General features: G+C 38.9%; 1 protein-coding gene across 5 annotated transcripts in view; it reads right to left on the reverse strand.

Annotated features, from left to right (window-relative positions):
* Positions 1-1,336: 1,336 nt before the first annotated feature.
* The window catches only part of CCPG1 (cell cycle progression 1), a 53,942-nt gene continuing 35,375 nt past the window's right edge, over positions 1,337-19,903 (reverse strand). The window contains exons 10-12 of one of the 5 annotated variants that reach the window (XR_012624915.1): positions 8,943-9,060; positions 3,015-3,144; positions 1,337-2,636 (exon numbers count right to left, since the gene is read on the reverse strand). The gene's annotated coding sequence lies outside the window, so the exon portion shown is untranslated. Of the gene's footprint in view, positions 3,145-5,664; positions 5,799-8,942; positions 9,061-19,903 lie in introns of all 5 variants that reach the window. The other 4 variants (XR_012624914.1, XR_012624913.1, XR_012624912.1 and 1 more) reach the window with 4 other exon arrangements.

A 19,903-nucleotide genomic window follows, 5' to 3' on the forward strand; every position in this document is an offset into this window, starting at 1 on the left:
AGACCACACCTGCAACACTACCCCATTTTGCAGAGAAGCAGCTTTGGGGCAGGGGGGGTTGCCCTCCCCACACTATACCACCTAGCCAGCCCTCCCAAGAGCAACAAAGCCACTATTTTCTATGGAACTACTCAAAACCATTTGTTTGACTCAACTCGCTCTTCCCCCTCATACCAAATGAAATGACTCTCTGTATAACTCGGACATCACCTCAGCATCCCAGACCTGCAGTCTAGCCAGCCATAAAGCCAGTGACTAACATGGTACCATACCACACAATTATACAGAGGCATACTAATTCAAGTTTGCCAAAATACAGCTATTAGACCAATAATTAATTCATATTTTAAGATACCACAGGATTTCGTCACATCGTCCTTTTGGGGATGGACAGCAGACACTCAAGGGTTACAGCTTTTAACAGGGTCCACCTTCTGAAAGTGTCACTCAGCTTTCAGGTAGATCTGACAGACAAAGACAGATGAGTTGTGTCTTGGCCTTGTCTTCTTTGCTTGGGAAAACCAGACCCCACTGGAATAGTGGGACATTCACTAGGCTGTGTCCTAGAGGTAGCAGTGAAGTCTGCATATTCCTCCTGCGATGGAGATCCAGCCCTCAACAGACAGAGCAAGCACAGTGAAGGGGTGACATCTCCTGGCATCTGTCACAGCAAGAGCAGTGCGCAACAGGCGAAAAAGTAGCAGTCTACTTAAGAAGGTTCCACTGTATTTATATATAATAGAGTCATATTTTTAAATACACCATGAAAACATCAATGCTATTTAGAGTTCAAAAACGCTTTGCAAATGAAGGATTCCACAAATATGGCTTTATCCTTGAAAAGCAAGTGAGGCTGCATGATTAAAAGGAGTTGACATGGGCATTGGGGGAAGAGGAGTCCAAACCCCACACAGACAGAAAAGGAAGATACTGCAGGTCTCTTGATGGACAATGTGTAAATACAAGTACAAGGGAATAATGCATTTGTACAAGTTTAGTCATTATGCAAGTGCAAGTAAATTCATAATAAAAACGCTCATTTGGGTACTACACAGACCTAACTTCAATAGCTGTTTCATACATCACCTGATCTGTTACAGCAGAAGCACTGAGAAAGTGATCTGGACCTCAAAGAAATAAGTTCACTAATGCTGTCATACCAGCACTCCCATCACACTCCAGCAAAGCAATAACCACATTCTTGCCTAGCGTGGGTGAAGCGTAGTGAACGGCCTCACCCTGCTCTAAGGCTTCAGCAGCACCTTAGTGCTTGCAGAACTGGTCACCATCAGACACTTGCCAGCTCTGTCGAAAAAAGGGACAGAGTTAAACAATGTGCCTGTCTAGTCAAAACTTTATTAGAAGTGCCTTTGGCTAAAAGCTGCCAGATAGGTACAAATGTAATATAAACAAATTACTACAACAATTTTTTATAAACTCAAGTAACTGCTACGCTGGGGGAAGAGCGTTAATAAATAAGCACTTTAATGAAATATTATGAGCTGCACTATTTTTTTCTTAGGAAAATGCATGACCTGTCTTGCTTTAATTTTGGCCAAAATGACACTTTATGCAACTTCTGGGACTTTTCTGTAACATAAAAAGAAGGAAATCAGAGGAGGAGATTCAGTTGCTCTGAGCATTTATCTTTTGGTTACTCTCAATTGCTTTACTTACATTTTACCATTATGACCTTTTAGTTTCAACTATAGAGGAACTCTAAGGAATTGTAGGGTCAATGTCTAAGGATCGTCTCTTTCTTGGAAGGATCTAAGTCACTTTAAAGGTGCTCAGGATACATATAGGAGTCTGTAAAAATACATTAAAAAAAAAAAATAGGCTGCGAGGCTTTAGCTTCCAAATGCTGATGTCACTTCTATCAGCTGTAGGTGCTCTACGACACTCCATCAGCTGTCAGCATTGCTAGAAGTGCAGAATTTTGCACGTTAAGAATTGACAGGCACACAAAGCACTCTGAGAATGTTATAATGGGAGATGCCAGCATAAAATCATACCCAGAAAGGGGGCACAAAAAGGATAAGTGAAGCAACACAGGTCTGCAGATGTGGTGAGAACCTTGCACAACAGGCCAGGCAAGGAAACAGCAGATTCTGGATTTCATTTCTAGAAAACCAGGGGAAACCGGGAATGGAGAAGCCAGGAAAGGAAACAACAGTTAGTTTTGCAACTACATCTGCATTTCAGCATAACCAAACCAACAAAAGGAGGCTGAATTTCAAAGAATGGCTCAGTTACATAAAGGAGTGGAAGGCAGCATGGAACTGGAAAAAAATGGAAAACAAAACTAGGAATGTGGCAGGTGATACTCTAACATCATCCATATGGAAGGATCTCCATGCAGTCTCAACTTCTCTCCAAAAAGCACAGCACCATCTCTGTTCCCTCATCAGTTACTAACATTTTCATGCTTCATGGTTAAGAAAATACTGTAGATAAATAAAGATTTGCAACAGTAGCTGATGAAAATAGTTTAACTCTCTCAGAGGACCTGTCCCCCTCCTGGCAACGAGAGCTTTTGCCTCCCAAGTTACCTCTTTGAACTCTCATCAGAAGCTGCTTTCAAGTTGTATCAGTGAAGCAAACATCTCTACCATGTGAATAAACTCCAGAGCAGTCTGGGAAAAATAAAGCAAAGATTTTTTTTTTTTTTTAAAACAGCTCCATACTACTTATTCCCTCCTCAGCCATTCAACTGTTTCTCTAATAAATACATTAAGTCACAATGCCTTACAAGTTAATGTGCTATGCTTTTTCACTAACTTACAAACAGGAAATTCAGAGCAATGCCCAGCATCCTTCCTTAATGTGACAATTCTGACCGCTTTGGGACCCAGCCCATAGCTTACCCACAGCCTGACCTTAACATTTGTAACACATCACTACACTGTACCTGCTCTTGAGAGTATCAAGGAACTAGGAATGACGGTCTTACACAGATTTACAGAGTTTCCAACTCTTTCAGTCAACACAGCAGCCACCAGAATTTTACCCACAAAGCTGGTTGTATTCATGGAAGGAGGGAAATATCCAGAAGTTTGCCCATCCACTCATTCAGCAACACTTACAACTCCAGAAGGGTAAGGAAAAAGAGTACACCTCTATTTCTGCCCTCAGAAATAGCCACTGAAAGATAAAAGAGAAGATAGTAAGAATCACACAGGATCATAAGAATTGTGCATTTCTTTAAGGAATGGTTTGGTTTTCCTGTAGATAACAAAAATCTCCAGTAGACAGCTAGCATAAGCAGACACATGAAAAAGCAGAATAAAAGGACTAAGAAAAGGCAAAAAATCTAAAAACTGAAAAGGAAGCAATTTAATATGCGCAGTTAGAATATGAATGAAGAGACACAGGAAAACCATGCGCGTGCACTCATGATAAAGAAAGCATTGTATTTTTATGCTCTGCCTATGTGGGTGATTCAGTAGGCTGCAATAAACATTAGTCAGGCCAGGCTCTTAGCCTGTTAAAGCACACACTGTAAACAGCCAGAAGAAAATATTTGAAGCTTTTTTTTCTCCTCCAGGGCAGGGAAGTTGTCAGCTGCCTTCCACCTTGTTTTGTAGGACAGATACCTGGAATACAGATAATGATCCTCCAAAAGGTCACACCGCCAAGTTTATGAAGGATATAAGATATATGCTGCATTAGAGGGAAATAATCTGGCAAAAATAAATTATCATGATTAGGTCAATTAAAGTCTGTGGAGAAGGTCAGGCAACAGACAACCTGAAGATACCTCTTAGTCACTGTTATAAAAAAGCGAAACCCTCAAAAATATGATACAAATGGGACTATAAAACTGTATCATTCATCCAACATGATGTGGGGAAGCATAAAAAGGGGTGAGGCAAGAAAGAATTTCAGTGCAGAATTCAATCCACCTTTCCATCCTTTGGATTGTGAAATATCTGCTTCTCTTGGTTTTCATAGGAGGTAAACTCTGTTCCTTGCTACTTGATGGGAAGATGCAACAAAAGTTACTTTTTTTTGCAGCTTCTGTCATTCTTTAGTATTATTGCTTTTCTATAATATTGTCCTTATTTTTGATGCAAGTTACTTGATTTAGTTCAGCAATAACTAACAGGGAAACACAGTATATACAGCATTTCCTACGTTTTGTTCTGGCTATTTATTCCTCGGGAAGTTAAAAGTTTTCTCGTTACTTAGATGACATTGAAATATCCAAAGATTTTTAAGCTCATCAGAAATTAGTCTGTCTACACCTGCCAAATGGAAAGAGCTAACCACAAGGCATCGTGGCCTTTTGGAGCAGGACTGATGTGTCGGATCACACTTCCAGCCACCAGTGAAAACATCCTGTTCCTCAGAAAACTTACTGGTTATGAAAGTTATTGACTGAACAACTAATCAATATCCATTTCTAGTGAGCTGGAAAATCTCTATTATCTATGAATATCAGGCATGACATTAGGAATAATAAGTTACTTGTGGAAATATTTAATCAGAAGGGTTTTTTAAATGGATGTAGCAAAAAGGGCAAACTAATGTATAGCTATCTGGGGGAAAGCAAGGGAAACTGTCAGTTGAGAAAATCCCTGTCCAGTAACTAGAAAAGGTTATTCCTTCTACTCCTTAATCTCAAATCCAATGTGCTTGGACTTGAAATGCAAGGGACAGTCAGAGATGCTAAGCAGGAAAGTGGTGTACATGGACAAAGATGGAAGGATGTATCTACATTGATAAAACTGAGGCTCACAGCTATCACTCACTTCTCCCAAACTTTTAAAAGTCATAAAATCTTGACAGAAGCACCCCTGCAGGTGCCAAGCTCACTGGGCCTACTCCAGATCATGCTGGCAACCACTGCAATGTGGAGACAGTCAGAACAGTGCAGGCTGGCAGCATGACACTTCAAAGAAATTGAGAGATAGGTCAGTTGTGAATAATCTGCTCTTAAGAGGTCTCAAAAAGGAACTGAGCCTTTGATTTCAGAGCCTGTAATAGTTACAGTCTGAGAGAGAGATTTTCAGCCAGTACCGGGCAGGATTTTTTAGTAAACATGTCTGGAAATAGTAAGCCTATGTGATGCTTCCATGTTTCATAAATGCTACGAAAAGGTGAGAAATAACTTAACTTGTCCATTACATAATGAAACACCACTTCTGCCTGAAATAGAGCCAGGCGGTATTCAATAGGCCATGACCTGTTCTCTTCAGGAAATTACTAATGTGCGACAGCAAAGCAGAAATCTTGATCTGTGACAGCAAGACACAGTCATTTTGGAGCACGCTTGTGGCTCAAAATTATCACTCTTCAACTCTTCTAACAAAGCAAAGCTAAAACTACAGGTTGGGGTTTTTTCACTGCAAGAATTGAAAAATAAGCCCATACTTTCAACAAGTCAACAAATCTTTCACTTGAACAGCTCCAGAACTGCAGCAGGTATTAACTCTGTCCAAACTTTCTACTGAGGCTCTGCAGTCTGCCAAAATATTCAGACGCTGCCTTGGCAAAATATTTGCTTCAATTCGTATCCTAGCACAGCTTCTTTTCTAGAGCCTCAGGGAAGGGATAATTCAAAAGAAGCACTGATTAAGCAGGCTGAACTGCACAACACAAAGCTTCCATTCACAAAGCCTGCTGTTTTCCAATCTGAGTTGCCAACACTATTTATCTTACCGCTCTGATCAGAATCCCATATTACAGCGTGAATTATAGTTAGATCTTGATATACAGCAAAGCCTGCTCAGATGAATGGCACAGCAAACTAGAATTCCTTACACTAATTCTTGTCATGGAGATATGCATGAGCCCTGCAAGGAAAGCAAAAAGAACCACAAGTCTAATGCCATAGTTTGCCCATACTATTTATTTTAGTTATTCCCTGATTGAGGGAGGGCCCAAGATGCCTGCAGAGCAACCCCTGACTGCAACCTGACAGCTGTTGCCAGCTTTTCATCCTGTAGATGCCCTCCTGCAGAATTCTTTCGTAACATTTCATGCAGACATACAGTGTCCTCAACTTTGACTTTAACTGACCTACAGTAGGCAATTTCCTACCACTCCCCCCAGAAGTCTTCAATTAAAGTTATTTTTCAGAATGTTTATGCTATAGCTAATAAATGACTTAACAGCACTGAGCTTACAGAACAACCACCTCCATAACCCAAGTTCCAGAAAAAGATATATAGTTATTCTAGGAAAATAAGTTGCCAGTCAGACTGCTCTAATTGATCCAAGCAGCACAAGTTCGCTGTAGAAAACTGCCTCAAGGAAATGCGTATGCAGTTTTCATACCACAGAGGATTCGGACTGTATTTTCTTAATTTAACACTAAGTATAAAACTTTGCATACTTATGAAGAATCCAAAAAGCTCATGCAAACTGACAAACCAACTTCATATAACAATTTGCAATTTTTTACATTCTGCATTATGACTGAGAAAGGCATCAAACCTCCAAAATGATAAACAGGATATAAAGAGTAAGTAGATATGATATAAAGAGTAAGTAGGTATGAAAGAATCTATTCAGCTACACACTTCTGTGCACAAGTCACAAGAAACTGGGAGTATGCAATGGTACTGTCTAACAGAGGTTCTGTGTGAAACGACTCGTTAAAGTAGGTGCTGTTGTTTAATCTTCTATTAAAAGACTGACTTTGGCTTGCAGTGTTTGCTTTTAAACCAGCGCATACGATTTCCTATAAAAGGAAATAAAAATCCAATTACGACATTCTAGTAAAAACAAATTCAGTATGTGAAAAAAGAAAATCTCAGTGCTAATCAGTACAGCTGCAGTACCTATAGTGGAGCTAACATACACCAATCCGCTCACTCCCAAAGAATTCCCACCTCACCAAGATCTCAGTTCTGCTTCAGTTTATACTAACAGTTGCACCATAATGAATCAAAACTGAATTTTTGTAAAGAAACTTTATCCCTATGACACAATATTTAAACAAAATTCAGAAACAGCAGCTGTATTATTTCCTAGTTATGAAGTCAAACATTTTAGACCAAAGAAAAAGTTACTCCTAACTTTTTCTCCTTAAAAAGTTATTTCTACTTCCCTTTGACTAGCGATTATTTCCCTCATTCCACTAGGATACGTTCCATATCTTCTTCCAGGAATTCATTCATTAATTTTGTATAGTTTCAGAATTTTTGTTGATATTTTTTCAATTTTTTTTGGAGACAAATTACAATTTCTCTTTGATGCCATTCTTAGTGGCATGTTTAAAGAATTCCAGCTGAATTAGACTCCTAGTTTGTCTTTACCAAGCTTAATTACTAAGGATGCTTTGTTTAAGATAGTGCTGTAAATGAAAGACAGGCTAGAAAATAGCAAATATACTGAAACCCACTTGGAGTATGGCGAGGGCCCCATGTGCTAGAATATTCTTTTGCTCTATACAACACAATCCCAACATTATCAAAATTTAATCCTCAAATAACTTAGACTATTAGAAATCACCACCCTAAAACATGCTAGAAATTTTCTGTAACACACATTCAAAATGTACATGCAATGCAATAATTGAAAAGCATTATATAACAGTAAATTACAATGAAGCAACTATGACAACCAACCCATCCAGCACAGAAAAAAAAGGTACTAAGTCAAGCATCAATGTTTATAAAAATCCTTCCTCCCAGTTATTTTATATAAGCTTTTCAAACACTGAGGATGTCTATAAGGAAACAGCAAGGAAACATATTTATTTAACTGCATTTATGAATTTGTCACTTCATTCTCATAAACACAAGTCAAGGGGTGATGATCGGGACTAGAAAAATCATCTTGAAATACTCTGTGCTAGACAATAATTAAAACCCTGGGAAAGCCTTGTGACATTCCCACAGAAATAGAGGAGAATATTGTTTTCTGTTCTCTGAACAACTCCTTGGTTATCTGCAGCCAAACTCCAAGCTGGAGTTTTGGTTCATGATTAGAAAAACACTGTCTGTCAAACACATGGTCTAGATGGGATGCCTGATTACAAATTCATGCCTGGGGTGGCAAGGAATGACCTAGTCAGATGGGCAAATACATTTGGAGTTTCTTCCAGAGAAGATACAAAACACAGTAATAACAGCCCACCCCCATACTGCCTTTACCATAATTAAAGACTGAAACCATTACTATCTGATTGAACAAGCAATGTGAAATAGATGGACTCTCATGGTTCCTTCCAGTGCAACTGCTTTTGATAATCAACTGTGCAACACACCATTTTTATTCCTTTTATCATCAATACATTTAGTATGCATGAGAATAAACATGCTGGTGCGGAACCCAGTTAAAAAAACACCATTCTAAAGGACTGTTTTATTAAGTATAATTTATCTTTATACGTTAATGAGAACACAGGAATAAATAGAGGGGGAAAAAAGTTCAAGCAGTACAACATGTAAAAACACTGAGTTACTTTGTTCTGTATTATGAAATGTTATTTGCACAGTACACTTTATTATCAAAGCTCTAATTCCACCTCCCAACGTAGAACAAGTTTGACTTAACACAGAAGAAAATGTAGGCTGATGACTTGGGACCAGAAAGGGCATCTTATGGCTACTGAACCCACACACTGGTCACTGCAGTCATTTATTTTAATCTTATTAACTTGCCTAGGTTTGTCATTAAATCTGACTGATTCCTTTGTGAAAAGCAATGACCAAAGACATACCAAAGAGCTGCAGTTTTGTCATTTAAACCCAAAGCCTATGTTTTACATAAGCCAGCGTAATTCCCAGTTTTAAGTTTACTTTTCCCTCTAGAACATGAGGATGCAGCAATGCTAAACTGTCTCCCAAAATCAAAGTATTTCAGGCAGTTTGTCAAAAGTACAGCAGCTCTTAACAGAGGAACAGTTGGCCTACAACAACTGTCAGCTCAAGGAAAACAACGGAATAAATCTTATGAAAATAAATAAAAAAGAGAAAGTGTTTACATACCTATGCTTAACACCTGCAAATGGATCTGTAGTTTTCCAAGGGTACTTCAGTGACGAGTTTCCTGACACAGTTCAGATCTCTTGAATACCATAGTCATGCAAAAAGAGCCATTTCTCATCTATGGGTAGTATCAGCAGAGAAAGAAAATAAAAACAAAATAGTGTAGTTCAGAATAACAACTCTAAAATTCACACTGACATGCAAAGCTGCCAGCCCCACACAACCACCCTACCCACGTAATTACATTCAGCTGCTTGTCATGTGGTCTTGCTGACCGATCAAGTGATCTCTTTTCCTCCCTTTAAAACTAAGCAACATAGCTAGATCTCTCTAAACCAGGTAACAAACATTGAGCCTTTGCATAAACTACTGACCCTCCTCCTTCTTGTCATAAGGAAAGGAAGTTGCAGTTACAAAAAAATAAAATAAAATACAGCAAACACAGTAGTCTACTATAATGAAACACAGCGAGTACTAAAAGCTCCCAAAATTAATGGAGAATTTGCATTTTGAGCCTGGTTTTATTTTATGCCTTTACAGATGGGAGAAAAAGTTACTGATAACAAAATTGGCACAGACACCAGAGCGAGACCACGTGAGGAGGAGGTGGAAGGATTTGGGAGGGCAGTGGCACCAGTACTACAGGGCTTTGTGGGCATCCATGTCCAGCCACTTCTGTGGCACCACTTCTGACAGGAACAGGCTCCAACAGAACACCACAGTTGAGATGTTGCCAGAAACTTTCTGAACCACTGCAACTAGATCTGCAAGTGTGTCTGACCCCCCCGTCCAATCCTGACACACATGCAAACGTTTTAAACATTTAAATAATTTCAAGGAAATAAAGTTACTGATTTAACATGTAAACCAACTCTTCCTCACCAACCAGTCCCTTCATTGGGGCCTATGAACACAGACACCCAACAGGCAAGATTCACATGTCTGCGCCAAGGCACTCGCTGGACAGAGGTCCCTGAGCTGGGTCCAAGGGATGAGAGAGGAACTACACAGCCACCTGCAGCCACCACCACGCCTCGTCCCCTCTCACAAACACCCCTGACATTACAGATGCTAACAGGCGTGAACAAAGCGAGTTTTGCACTCACCATGTAAGATTTAGCAGATGTGAGCTTTTACAGAGGACGGGCCACCTTGCACAACCCTTTCTTGTCTCAGTTTCTTTCCTCACAGTGTTTCAAGAGCAGAGAAGTAAGAAAGCAAATTAAGGTTTCTAAGACCACTCTCCAGTCTTACCATTTAAGAAGTGCTGCAGACAGCCTGCTACAACATTTAACATATCCTTAATGCATTCACCTATCAGTCCCTTTTTTGCTTCCACATACAATAAAAAAGTTTGTGTTCAATTTTCAGCAACGTGAACATTTTTAATCTTCACCGCTTTCCTGATCAATACCAGCACATTTGCTTACTGTGAAGAAATATTCAGACCACAAGCACCCAAGAATTTCTGGTAACTGCTCCAGAGTGCAGAAGGAGGAACAGGATAAGAAGTGTTGACAGACAAAGCAACAACTCTTCTGCAGTGTTGCAAACAGCCCTGGGGGGTGGCTACACAAACTCCCTGTCTGGAAGTCTCAACCAGCAATGGAAATAGAATTCAAACTCTTCCACACAGTAAGATTTTTGCCATCTTTAAGGGGAAAACAATTAATAAATAATTCCCAGACTTCAGCTTTTGATTTCAGGACAAAACGAGGCTGCTTAACTTTCCTCCTACCAACTTGGTGTGAGGAATACCAACTAATTTTCCCTTCCCCCTTCCAGGAAAGGGTTTTATCTGAAACAGGAAGACTTTGCTAGGAAGGTACAGCTGAAATAAAGCTTATTTTCCGAGGGTGAAGTTACGTTGATTTCAAACTGCAGAGTTAGTACCAAAACAGAAGGCCTCAGTTTACAAACCGATGGACATCAGTGTTTGGTTACTTAAAGTCTCTATTTTTAAACAAACACATTTCCAGTCTCAGCAAATGCTGCACAAACAGCTGAGCCAACCCTACTTCAGTGGCAGGAAGCGCCTGCAAACGGTACGGCAGCAGCTGGAACAGGAACCACTGCAGCCAGCCCAAGGTAAGCCTTCCTCCTGCTGCTGTCTGAATCTCAGGGGGTTGTAAGAGCTTGGACATTTTCTAAGTTTATGCAGGGGATCAAAATTACATCAGTTAAGTCCTGGAACTGTGCTTTGAAACTGTGTAGTTTTGAAGCTACAGCTCTACAAAGGAATGGCCAGCTATTTAGTTACTAAATCTTCCCGTTTTATGAACAGGTTGTATGAACAAGATGACCTGAGTGCATGGAATTTATGGCCTTCTTGTAAAAATGATCTACGCTATACAGGCCTAGGAAATTTGAGGAGAGTCAAACACAGTGGACATTGTGGAGCATTCTTCATCACAAGCATCAGAGTATTTGCCTTCATACATTCCATGCTCTTGAGAAAAGCTTCAAGTGTCTGAACTGTCCTGTAGCAGGTGTTTCCCCTAGAAGAAAATGCTGGGTTGTTACCTGTCTTGACCACAGTTCTTGCAGGAATTAAGACATCTGCCACTGGAGACGGAAATAGAGGAAGAAAACCATCTAGCAACAGTCCATTTCAGGTAATACCGCAGAATAACTCATCTCTCTTTTCAAAGCCAAAAGCTGTGCCTGACATCAGTGCCAACTGCCTCCACTCTCTCCACTCCTCAATTACCCAGTTCTGTCGGAGGTCTCATCTTCAGCACTCTGACCGGTTAATGGCTTCTCCAACATGCACTAAAAACTCACCATGCCCTTACCAACAGCCATAGCTTTCACACGTGCGTTCAAGAGATGACCTGCAAGCCTATGGAATGAAAACCAACCAGCAGGCAGCCAAGGGTAATGTTATTTGTTAACGTCCACAAATCTTGTCTGTGCCACAAAACCTCCACTGGCAATCAAAGAGAAAACTTAAAAAATGCAAGAGGGGGGAAAGCAGCCACTGGGACACGCTGCCCATGAACTGTTTTGCATATACAATGGCAAACTTCAAGAAGAGCCAGAGCACATGCTATCCAGCAATTATTTCACAGTGAAAGAAACACCCTACAAAATACAAAAAGAGATGAGAAAAAAGTAAATAGGAAAAATATGACTATTAATTGGTACAGGCAGATTCCTACAACTGTAAAACAGAACTATAGTTGTTTCCTGGGAAGAAAGTCAGCTGCACACAAAAAGACACTGGAAAAAATTAAGACAGGCTGATGGGATGCTTGCAAAGGAAAACTGACCCATTGTCATGTGAATGAGCTTGCTACTTACTGCTGCAACAGTCCATAAATGCAGCAACATGCCAATATCTCAACACAGAACTAAAAAGACCTGAAGGGAGGAGACAAAATCCTTTATACAGACTTTTTTCTGCTTTCCACTCACCAATATCCTTCCAAAAAAAACCCCAAAACCGACAACCCACACTCAGATGATCAGCTTGCACACCAGAAATGTAATAGCTGAACTTTGCCAGCATCAAATCATTAAATACCCCTTCAGTGATTAAAATGAAAGTAGGTCAGGCAGGCCTTCCTGCTACCCAAAAGGCACATCTGCTAAATATTTAGTAATACTACAGATTAAAATAAAACTTTCATGTTTTGTTCTTTCAACTATAAGCTGATCTAGGCAGTTTCTAGTAATGGTGACAGCTTTCTTTTAGCACTGCAAGAGATAAAGTATTGGTATGTTTAAGGTCAGTAGCATTTTACACAGAAAAGAGCTTCTTCAAAATAGTCCCCCCTCCAAGACAGGCTCTAGATGACTAACTTCCAAGAGTTATCAGGGTCTCTTCAAGAATAAAAAATGTTAACACTCAAATAATTGACAAATTAAAAGCATCAGTTTTGTTTTCATGGAACATCCTGCTGCCGACAGACAGAAAACCTTCCCAGAAATTGGGCACTTAACATCAGCACTTTGGAAAACTTTAGACCAAACTCTTCACAGGAAAAACATCAAAAGATTTTTCCCAAAAATAAAATCTGGTTATATTTGAAGAACCTGTTAGTATCTCCAAAAAGACTAGTAAAATTATCCCAAACAAGCAAATTAATTGATTTCTCAATTCTGTTGAACTACAAGTTTACTGCCTCCACATCACTTTCTATTAATGTCAGCGTAGGCACAGTTTATCCTGAGGCAAAGCCAAGAGTGTAGGTGCTTGCTTCAGATCTGAATGAAAAGGGAAGGAAAAAAAATTTAAATCAGGTTCTCTCTTATTACAGTTCTGCAATATTAGAAAGAAAATAATAGAAGAAAATACAGTGTTCATGTACGAGGTGTTAAGACACCAAGAAATGGTGAATAAAAAGTTGTGTACTTAAACCAGCAATAAAATGTATTAGTGTAAGAACAAATGTGATTCTTCATTTTGACTGAATTAACAAATTTCATCCGTTTGCATGTAGGAAATGGTATTTTGGCAATATTCACATTACTCAGATTACATCATCTTTACTTAAAAGAGAAATATTTAACCTAAAGATGAATTACTTGACATGCTACAGCTCTTCTGTGAGACTTATGTTGGTTCCACATTTTGTAAAACTTACGAAGTGAGTGCTTGATTGCATGAACAGAGCACCTAGAACAGTAATGCATGCAGACAGAAGTGTCCCTGCGTTCTGGTAAGGAGCTGTAAAAGCACACTAATAATCTCATGTCTCTATCTTCAGTCTGAAGAGTTACAAACCTCATTGTAGATCAATGACCTTTATCTATGTATTAAAAGGGTTGATGACTAAGTGTTATTTTTTTAATTAAAAAACATAGTGGCTTTACAGGAAGCTGTTGTACCAATGTAAAGGAACATGTGCATTACAGCTTCCTTTGAAAGGATTTTCAATGTTTTACAATCCTATATTAATACAGTTTTGAAAATTGTATTTTTATTCATGCTTAAGCTTAATCAATATGCATTTGTGCTTTGCACTACCTCATCAAATATGTCATTGCCAAGTAAAAGACACTGCTTTTCAAAACTTATCTCAGCAGAGTTCCAATTTGGACACAGCTGGGTTTTCTTTCCAGCACAAGAAGACCCTGTTCGCATCTTTTGTAAATCTACTTAATAGGGCAAGTGGTTCTTCATTCTCTTCATTCAAGCTGACAACAGTGTCTTTTACACTTTAAATTTGCTCTCAGGAGGAAAAATTAAAAGGTTAGTTATTAGCAGTATTTGACAGATGCAGAAGTATGCCTCTTCTGAGCTACAGCGAAGTATTTCTTTTGTCCTATAGTACTGTTTGATCTTCCATGCAATGAAGCATATGAAACCTAACTAAACACCTGTGATGCCTACTCTTCTCCTCTACCATTTCTTAAACCATGAACACCATTAACATTAGAGCACCTTCATTTTCACATTTATTCAGTGAGTCCCTAAGTTAACTAACCTGACTGGTTGATCTTATTTCCTTCAGAGTGTGCTAGAGGACTGGGTGGGCTCGTAAAGGCAGTGATTCTGGAGCACATTACCAAAGTAGGTCTTTCAGTTCCGTTGGCCCTATTCCACTCCCTGCGCGACTCCCAATTATGAAAAATGTTACTGCTCTCATTCCTCGTGATCCCTCAGGATGCCAGGCTGAAGAAAAAAATCCCTAAGGCTCAACACACCACACTAGAAATTACAAATGCAATAAGGACTTCTTGGAGCAAAGCTCCAAATTAGCAATGCAGAAAACAAAACTGAAATGAGGACATGCCTCTTAGCCTGGTTTCCTATGGAAACAAAGCTATTAGAGAGAGGGGCGGAGACACTGAATTTCTGTCATTTCTGCCTTCTCCCCCAACATTTGAATCTGTTCATCAGTTCTAACGCTCATTCAGAGGGGAAGAAGCCACAAAGATAGGAAGTTCCTTTATACTTTGTGAAAAATTGGCAGCTGGATAAAGGAAAGAGTCCGACGCACACCTCTACTGAAAGCTGACAGTTACTGTTTTTCAGTTCTATAAGGGGCACCCACTAGCTGACCAAGTTATACAGGCATTGCTCCAGACCAGCTGCAGCACATACTGTGACAATGATTCAATTTTACATTTACTTTCAATTTGGATTTAAAGACAACTTCTATTTAAAAACAAATTAAATTTAAGCACATCTATTATTAAAAATAAAAAGTTGAGTTTCAACTGTATTAACAGTTCAAATTTTTTGGGGTTTTTTGTGGTTTTTTTTTTTCCATTTTTAAACCTACTAGAAAGCATGATTCTACTTTTGCAGCACATTCTTTTCATAGGTCCTCCAAAGCCTGCTCTCCAGCTTCTACTGACACATAGCAGGATCTCAGGCCCTGTCCTGTGCACTGGGTACTATATCCGAATTGACAATTCTAGAAAACTATCAAATAAAGATTTATAGTCACCTCTTCTACTCCATAGCTAAAGAACATTGAAAAAACTACTTTAACAACTCTGACTTAGGGCTACATTTATCCAAACTAAAATGATGGGAGTTTTGCTATCAAATTCAGAAGAAATACAATCAAATACAGACAGTGTAGTCTTCAAACTTGGATATCACCATCTCAGTACAGAGATGTCTACCCTGACACCATTCTCATGCAAGAAAGAATATGGAAAAATTAAGTAGAGCCAGACAGTTCATGCCCCAGCAGAAAAGGCCTGTCAAGTTAAATCATTGTTAGAGGAGAAAGAGAAGCATTTGCTGTTACGCACAGGATCTTAAAGCGCTGGATGAGAAACACTCTGTTGCAGATGGATACTAGCAGGTCTAGAACCCAACCCGCTACCTGTATTTTGGGTCACGTTCACTCATGCATAAAGTTTGGTCTGGAACCAAGGAAGTGGGGGGAGGGGAATTATGATTAACATCTGCAATTACCAAAAAAACCCCAAACCACCTATCCTGCTTTTTGCTATAATTCACATTCTGAGTGTTAGCTAGGCTTTAAAGTAGACTTGGAAAACACCACCCATGGGCAGTAACTGTAACAGCAATTCATCCCTCATGCAAACCTTGCATACAACAGTTTCACAGCATAAGCAGCTCCCACAGCTGCTAGCTTTGAGTGATATCCTGAAGTTTTCAAAATGTATCACACTCTTTGTTAATTATGCAATTATCAGCAGGGATTTCCACAAGGAATGTAATTTCCCTCAGCAACTACTAATATGAAACATTATACTTGCAAGACTGGCAGAGACACACAAGAAAACCAGAAAGCTGATATTTTTTTATCATAAAAATGAATCAACTTTTCTCTTCCTCCTCCCCAATATACATGCTTTATTAGTCCTTATCACTAAGAGCAGCCTTCAGTCTAGTTCAATTATTCCCATTCCCCAAGGATGTTACTGGAAATAATTTTTTTCTTCCTTTTCAGTTCGTAGAGCAACCTTTTTCCTTATAGTTCTTTGACTGAACAGCTCAGAGAGCAAAATAAAATATCCAACAGTTATGAAAATAATGAGATAGGCCCTCAGAATGAAACTTCATTGACTTTGGAGAGCACATGCTGTTCGCTTTCACGGTTGTATAGCAGCTACGGTGAAAGCACTGCCATTCTGACGTGTTTAATTAGAAATGGGAGGATGCCTTTAAAACAGTAGTACTAATGCAAGAGAACCTTCATCACCTTGTAATGACATATGCTGCCTCATGGGTTCATATGCTTAACAGAAGTACTATAAAAATCATGTATCAATTGTTTTCAACTTTATTTTGCATTCTGCTGTTTTCAATTCAAACCTGAAAGAGGTTTACATACCCAAAAGCTCAGCTACCCTTTCCAACCAATTAAGGTGGTCTATTAAAAGGCATCACTTCTAACCATGGAGCTCACCTTACCTGAAAGGAAAAAATCTGAACCTTGAGTAATATTTAACCTTTTGCTATTTATTCCTTTATCCTTTTATCACCTTTTCAGCTGATAGATGTACACACAAGCAGCAAGATGGCCAGCTGCAAAACTGCAAACACAAACTCCAAAATTAATCTGGAATCAGCTACTTGATTTGGGTAGCAGTTGTCCTTATACCCACCCAGTGTTTTATTTGCATATAAAATATTTCAGTTAGGTATACTCTTTACAGTCCTTTCACTCACATAACTCTTTTACACAAATAATCAAGGCAGAAGCATAGAGTGATTTTCAAAATACTATTTGCAAGTGCCCAAAAATTTAACTTTTAATTTAAAAGCACTGCTCATGTCCTTTTTTCCACTGCAAACCACAAATTTCTAGAAAAGCTGTACTCCTCCTCCTAAGCTTCTATCTTCATTGCTGCTTCCTGCCCCTTTCCTACCTTAGTACCAGTCTTCACACTGTCTTCCAAAAGTGCTTTTATCTAACATGGTTCAGTCTTACCCATTTCTCATCACTGAAAGTATCAGAGAGAAAGGGAACAGCTATGGGAAACGGGTTTGCAAACTCAGGAAAATAGCACTGCATTGGTTTACGCTTTGATATTATCTTCAGAGCCGTAAAAGCAAGGACATTTGCTTTTTTTTTTTCTTCCCCCTGCAATAGTTTAAAATACTGAAGAACTTGTCGGGTCAGCTCCAAAGTGCTGGCCAGTACATGAAAAGGATTCCAACGCCCAGTACTATGCAAAACTGTCATACCTATATCAGAGTATTTTCAACCCCTTGAAGCCACAGCAACATCACAGGAAAAAATTATGCTGGTTATATGTCATATTTTAATCTATATGCCATAATTTAATCTTCAAAGTTTACTAGATTGGAAAATAAATCACAGATGTTGCGACTACTAATTACAATAATCAAAAGTAGATTCTCTTGTATTATGTATGAAAACAAAACAATATAAGGACGCTCCAGGAGAGAAATTAGGAGCTAGGACTTCTTATTCACTAGGGTTTTACCTCCACTGGAGATAAAAGGGTATGATCTCATGTGATTTAACTTGCTTCAAGTTAGTCCTGCCTCCTGACAGGGATGCAGTTTTCAGACTAAGACGACCAAAAAAGAAATGAGGAAATGAAATCTCACAACCAGATGCTATTCCCAGAGGAAGACTGGGAATATAGTTGTATGAACAGAAGAAAAAAAATCTGTTTCTCATCTAAAAGGCAGCTTTTTATAGAAGTATTTCTTAAACTATGTGGTATTTAAGCAAGTTTTCAGCCATGTTTGAAGTCAGTTCTGTAAACATGATATTATCTTCAGCACAAGTGGTATCTGCAAGACAAGCGGAGCGAAAGCAAGTCCTTGAGCAGTTGACATGCCCAGCCCAGCAAACGCTTAGATATAAATATGTAAGTAACCCTCTGAATTTACTGAAGAACAAACTTAACTATCTGCAGGACCAGATCACATGTGCAGTGGAGTACAATAACACAGCTTTAATACAGAAGAGAGCATCTGATGATTAACTATTTAAATCATAAGCTTAATACATTCTAAATGCACCCTGTTATAATTATTTGCTGAGACATTAACAGGGGAAAAAGAGTTGTAATTCTTTATATTCCATCTCTAGTTCCAATTTTGCCTAAATGAAATTCCTACTAGCCCTCTGTTGACTATGAGACTGCTCTTCCTAATGGTGTTGATCTGCAATTCCAGGGTTTTGCTGAAAACTGACAAGACTACTCAATGGTCATTATGCCAGCACAGTGGATACCTGGCAGTAACAGAAAAAACAAGAATCCAAAGAAGACAAACAGGGATTATTGCTCATAATACTTGTTTCTGTAAATGTCAAAAACTACTTAAAAATTCTTTTATCTCAGCAATCTTCTCTTTGAAAGAAAAGGAAATGTGTAGTCAAGTGATAAAATAATGTGTTCCCATGTTTAACGATAGAGATGAAAACAAACTTACTAGTTTTAGATATCTGGTTGCAGATGAGAAATTTTATTAACTGTAAAAATAAAACAGTCTTAAGTTGTAGCACATTCCCCCCACCCAGAACTCCTTTGTGCAAGAGATTAAGTAGAGATAAAATTAGAACCCTGAACTAGACATACAGGAACGTGCTGTTCTTTTTCCCATCTTTCTAACCATGCTTTTGAGACATCCATTTAGCATCACAAATACTATTCCTACAATTATGTATCAACGTTTGAAATGCATATTGTACTATATGCTTTTCCCTGGCTGGAAAATACTTGGAACAGTCACAAAAGTAGTACAAGTCTATGAAAAGAAACAAGGGCTGAGAAGACAAGCCTACATAAGAATAAATTTCCAAGAAAAGGCAGACAATAGATTTTAGAAACTGATTAGTGCCACTAATGCATTTTGTAGAGTTTCAATAAAAACTGTAAGTACAAAGAAACACCATTAACACCTAGCAGAACTCCTAACTCCAAACAGCATATGTGTTATCCTGATGAAAAACTCACAAGCACGAATAATTAGGGAAAGTTTTTGAGGAATCATATGATCAGACAGCTCAAAATACACCTGATTCATCTCCAAGGAGAGATAAAAATTAAAGTTGGGTGTTTTTAACAGTTCTAGGCATGTCCTTTATACTTTGCTAGCACCATAAAAAAATACCACTTATATATTAATATAATCTAGTCACAGAGCTAGAAAAACCAGGACATTTTTCTGATGGATTTAGCTTTCTTTAGATCCAAGATCATCAAAGTGTTAGGTGAGCCCAAGCATTGCAAATGAGAAGAGATCCCCTGAACCCTCTCAGCAAGCAGACTGTGACAGACAAACACACAGCGTTCAGAGAGAAGCAACAGATCTGCTGATACTCAAATACAGAATTTAAGTTCTGGCTAAACAGATAAAGCGCACTTGTACTGCTCCCTCGACAACTTACCATTTTTAAGGGCGCTTTTTTTTTTAAAATCAGACATGCAATCCACCTGTCCTTTTTACAAAAGAAATGCACGGCCCGAGCTGTGGGAAACTTGCAGTTCCTACAGGTGCTCCATGCGAAGGCCTGAGCGGGCCCGTTGGCGGAGCCGTGCTCGGG

Source organism: Strix aluco, chromosome 12 (assembly GCF_031877795.1).
Source record: "Strix aluco isolate bStrAlu1 chromosome 12, bStrAlu1.hap1, whole genome shotgun sequence".
NCBI lineage: Eukaryota > Metazoa > Chordata > Aves > Strigiformes > Strigidae > Strix > Strix aluco.